The sequence below is a fragment of the Oryctolagus cuniculus genome, chromosome 8, assembly GCF_051225735.1.
Source record: "Oryctolagus cuniculus isolate XC-2025 breed Fujian yellow rabbit chromosome 8, ASM5122573v1, whole genome shotgun sequence".
Lineage (NCBI taxonomy): Eukaryota > Metazoa > Chordata > Mammalia > Lagomorpha > Leporidae > Oryctolagus > Oryctolagus cuniculus.
In genome coordinates this window covers 133930013-133934727 of record NC_142874.1, presented here as the reverse complement: position 1 = coordinate 133934727, position 4715 = coordinate 133930013, and the positions used below count along the sequence as shown (strand labels likewise).

Sequence of the window (4715 nt, the reverse complement as noted above, 5' to 3'; positions counted from 1 at the left end):
CTCTCATGATCTCTGCTCAAAAATATATTGTAAGATCTATTCTATCGAAATCAGTGAGGTAATTATGGCAGAAAATGTCCTGAGATGGGAGAACTAGTGATTTGACCCAGGAGGAATGTGAAAGGTGAAGGGAATCCTTGCGCTGGTGGTGAACTGCTCAGAGATCAGCCTCAGGTTCTTGGTGGTGATAGCTCCTATAAAGAATGGCGCTGAGAAGAAGCGAAATTAAAATGAAAATATAATTTCTTCTTTTTAAGACTTACAAATCTGCTTCTTTCTTTCTTAGGGCTCATATACAGAACTTCTTTCATACACATTTCTTGTAGCAATAAAGTCCCTTGATGTTGGCCAGAAAGACCATTTTAGCCTAAAACTTTGTTAACATCATCAAAATCTGAGTTAACCAGTGTTAAATCCATCAAATATCTACATAGTACAGCATATTAAGTTTTAGACTCTTGGCAATTAAACCACATAAGAGGACAGGACCCTCATTCTACATGTTGAGAATCAGGTGTTCACCAGTGCCCATGTGAGGACTGTACACTGTTTCAAAGCACAGCAGAGGCAGCAGGCAGTGACTTCGGAGGACGTCGCACACTGCGATCTAAAAGCACATTATTACATTACCCCAGTGTCATGTACCACGCACCACCTTTCTCCAGCAGTCTCATAATTCTACAATGTCAGGTCCAGCTGATACAAAACGAAGACAGACAACACAACATTTACTCTGTGGTGTTATGCTACTCATGCTATGCACGTGCTGTGATTTTGAACACAGCTTGTCACGATTTTCTTGCTTTTTTACGTTGGGTGATCCATCAATTTTGCAGTCAACTGTTGCTTCTTTCTTTGTACTGTTAGCAGAAAAAACAACCTGGGTAACAACTAGTGACTGCAGGTAGCCCACATGCAGTTTTTTTTTTTTTTCTCATAAAAAGGAACATATTTTAAATCTATAATTCCGTTATTGGGATAATTTGATATAGATGCTACATTTTCATCCTTTGGAATGCATTCTATCCTTGGTGTTCCATCGGGCTTTAATCCAATTATTCTGTTCATTCTCACAAGAATGCAAGGGCTTCCTTGGGAATAGCCAAAGTCAGAATCACTCATAACACTGCATGCTTGAGGTAAGAAAATAGGAAACTGACATGCAACTTAAACTGGAACCTTCTATTCAAAAAGTACTTCATCAGGACAAATTATGAGACTCTCCTGTTCTTAAAGCATATGGCTTTAGGAACTTCCTAAGGTCTTCAGTATACCTCCACAGGAGCTTGGATCAGACATACTGAATGTCTATTCCAATGCACTCAATGGTTTTGGGAAAACCGTAAATTTTGGACTAGGAATCTCATCACAGTATTTTGGGGCCACATTATTCAGAGTCTGAAGCTTAACCCACATTATAAATGTAAAGAGTTCATCCAGGAACCCACGAAAAATATGAAGTAGAGCAATGAGACCAAACCCCAGCTCTTGGCGGTGAGCCCCAGGAACTCTCCAGAGGTCAGGTTGTAAATGAAACGCTTCCACACAGCCAGGCTCTGTTGGAAGGACTACTTCTCTTTCTTCTTCATGGTGTGCATTTGGACTGATAGGGAAGTAATGGCTGCTTGGCTGGAGGCAGCAGGAATGAGGAGGTGCATCAAAATATAGTTTGTTCACAAAGCTTCAATTTACACTTTTGAGTTTGAGAGTGAATTTATATAACTGAGGTACAGAAGACTTAATAAAAGAAAAATCCTTGAACTACAGTAAAGCAGAAAGTGCACATAATAGAAAAGTAATTTTTACATACAAAAGCTCAAATGTGAATATTTTCATAGAAATAATAATGCACACATAAGATAATAACTTTGCTGTAGTAACTCTCGGGAGGGTGGAAAAAAATGTAGGAGGAAGTGCTGCTCAGGTGTGGGAAGAATCATCCTAAGGATAGTAAAGGAGGTACATAGCATCGAACCACAGGGCATCGCATAAGCATTATACTCAAACATAGGAAGACGTATTTAGAGCAGCTATCTGGGACCAGTGCTGTGGTGCAGCAGACTAAGCTGCCGTCTGCCACAGGATCAGGCCATATGAGAGCTGTGCCAAATGCACCACTTCTGATACCAATCCCTGCTAAAGCTTCTGGGAGGACAGCAGGAGTTGGCCCAGTGCTTGACCCCTGCCACCCATTTGGGAGACCTGGAAGTTCTTGGCTCCTGGCTTTGGCCTGGCTCAGCCCTTACTATTTTGGCCATTTTGGGGAGTGAACTAATGGATGGGAGGTCTCTTTCTGTCCCTTTAATTCTCTCTCTTTTTTCAAATCAATAAATAGTAATAATATTTAAAAACAAAAACAGTTCCTTGTAGGAAGCAGGGATAAGATGAGAAGAGGTGGGGTAGGTGCTCCTTTTCATTGCTTTATTAAAGCAGAAAATATTTTTGAACTTTACAATTTTGTGCATTGAAGAATTTGATGAAAGACAATTTTGAAATGAAAGCATCAGTCAGGGAGGGAACTGAGCCAAGCAAAGCTCTGATTTGAGCTAACTCTGTTTCCTTCCCATTTTCATTGGTTCCTGTCACCCAGTCCCAGCCTCTGGCCCAGTCATCTTTGACTTAGGCTTTAACCAATTTTAGATTTCAAAAACTGTGACCCTTTAGACGATCCTTGCATCTTCTTGTGAAACTACATGGATCTTACAAATCTGTTTTTTATTGGAAATTTGACCAGTGTCCTCTTCTTGTCCTTCCATCATGAGAACCAAGGAATGAGACAGAAATCTGTTTATCTGAATCTGTACCCTGTGTTAGAACTGCAGATGTAGCTCTGTGTCTTCTCTTATGATTCGAAGACTTAAAATATTCATGGCTAACAACAGATGAATAGTCTGAGTGCCTAGGTCCCTCTCTTATTCCTGTGAGTCTGTAACCCCATTATGGAAACTCTCAGGAATGGCTTACTCTTGACACTTGGAATGGGGATCTTGCTTTGAACTCTATTGCTGGAAAGAATATCTTCTTCCACCAAGCCTGCCTGGAAACCCAGCAGGTGGCTCTTTGTTCAGCAGACTTCCCAGACTGGTGCTGGCACTCTCAACAATAGTTTGAATTTTCCAGACATAGAACATGTATTACAGTCATTCTGGATTTAGGGTACCTTCTTTGAAATGAGTATAGTACCACCTCTCCTGCTTAAAGAAAGGTAGGCTTGGAAAAAATGAACTTAAAGTTTATTCTACCTTCCAAATCATTGTTTTTAAATAGTATAGGTCTTCTCAGACACAGCTGATCACAAAAGTATATCCTACTAAAAGCAAACAGAAGAGCAAAGAGACTCTTAGAGTCTCTGACAATAGCAACTGACAGGATAAATATTTTAGGAAAATGTTTCCCACTGTTACTCTTTGATCACCACTGAGGAATTAACATTGAGAGACAGGCAGAAAGAGTTTTTGGCAATCGAGTGCTTGAACAAAGAGAGCTGGCGGATTTCTCAGTGGGAAAATGAGGGACATGTCGCTGGCTCCCCTTTAGCTCTTGTAAGTACATTAATGAGCCTTGTTCTCTGGTTCTTATGAACATAAAATTCTCATAGACCGGAGTGCACTTCACTTCTGAGATGACAATGGGAGCTTTTCCTGCAAAAGAACACAGAAAGACACCCCAGCCCACAAATCTGGGGGACAGGTGACCTGCACATAGGGCCTCAGCCTGTGTTCTGCTGTGATTCACACTTCTGGTTTTGTATTGCCATTTCTTCCTTTTTGTCCCTCAAATATGTTTCATTTTCATCAATGAATTTATGATTTACATGTTATTCTTCAGTATCTTTTCTTCAGCCTGCCTACCAGAGGAGTTGGTACCTCTACGATAGCAAAGAGAGCAAAGCCCCATTGACGTCCAAAGACAGCATTCACCCCCCACGTAACTATTAGACATTGTAAAGGCAAAAACTCAATTTCACCACTTCCCCAGGGGTCATGCATTCAAGCCTTGGCCAATGAACAGAGCTCTGCCTCTTTGTCAGTGCCTGAACTTTCTCTGTGTTGTGTGGTGCTGCAACAGCCCTTATTGACAATGGCAGAATAAGAATCTTGTGTTTTTCCTAGCCATGGAACACAGTCCATACATGAAAATGTTGCCCCATGTAGTAATTAATGGGAAATCAAAGTTTGCACCAAGGCCAAGTCCTACCACTTGAGGGTTTTGTTCTCAAAGTATATGGCAGGCTCTCAGGAAAGAGATGTAGTCTTTGCAGGTAACAAGACCATAGGGTGCATATTTGACAGCATATATTTGAAGGGGAATTATCTCGAAATTTGGCTTGCTGCTGTTCATGTCTTCTGCCCATGATACAATATGCAGGCTTAACATTTTAAGGTGGTTTCCAGGAGAGGAGATACAGTTTCATAGAATTTTTCCAGAAGAGATCAAAGGTGTGTGAGTGTGATGTCTCAAAGTTAGCACAAATAATTAAATAAAAATATATCATGTGGCTGCATATTATTGCATCCATGTAATATTATTATCATTGTTGTTGCTTTATAGATTAAATATCACCTTCTTTAAAGGAATTTCGTTTATGGCCTCTGCATGGCACATAAGTTGATGCCCATTCTGCTGCTAACCAGGTAGGAGAGATCTCCTGAGCTAAGTTGTTTAAGTGTATGTCAATGGGAATAGATCATGGAGCAGTCTTTCTCCTGAACTGT

General features: G+C 40.6%; 1 pseudogene; it reads right to left on the bottom strand.

The window, feature by feature from the left end:
* Window positions 1–755: 755 nt before the first annotated feature.
* Window positions 756–1589, bottom strand: LOC100346902 (sodium/potassium-transporting ATPase subunit beta-3 pseudogene; annotated as a pseudogene).
* Between the last annotated feature and the right edge of the window lie 3126 nt (window positions 1590–4715).